This window comes from Lytechinus variegatus, chromosome 12, assembly GCF_018143015.1.
Source record: "Lytechinus variegatus isolate NC3 chromosome 12, Lvar_3.0, whole genome shotgun sequence".
Classification (NCBI taxonomy): domain Eukaryota; kingdom Metazoa; phylum Echinodermata; class Echinoidea; order Temnopleuroida; family Toxopneustidae; genus Lytechinus; species Lytechinus variegatus.
The window spans coordinates 23,730,686-23,731,210 of record NC_054751.1 but is presented as its reverse complement, the minus strand read 5'-3'; positions in this window follow the sequence as shown (position 1 = coordinate 23,731,210).

Below are 525 nucleotides of genomic sequence, written 5' to 3'. Positions count from 1 at the left end.
GATTCCCGGCAGAGACATTTTTTCGGCATCACCAATTTTTCCAAAGGGTAGATAGCTCTGGGGAACCTTTCTACCCTTGGGAAAATTGGTGAGGCCGAAAAAATACAAGATTCCAAATACTGGACAAAGGAAAACTGGACAAGAATACTGGACAAGATTCCAAATACTGGACAAAGAAAAACCTTATGATTAAGATGACGATGTATAAGACATCTTCGAAGAAGCAGAGTGACCCACATAAGGAATGTTAAAGTCTATGATGAAAAAGTTCAGAAAATGAAGAAAGTATAATGGCTTGTGTCGTGTATTCGAAATTACCCTTCATCGATTGAGAAAATAACAATGTCGGATCGGTCGCATCTATACCCGGCGCGGCCGGGGGCAGAGTGACTTTCCTCGCTCTCTCGGTTATGACTGTAACCATGGGCAACAGTTTGGGGACAGGGGCACCCTTTCACACATAAGGAATGTTAAAGTCTTTGATGAAAAAGTTCAGAAAATGAAGAAAGTATAAAGGCTTGTGTC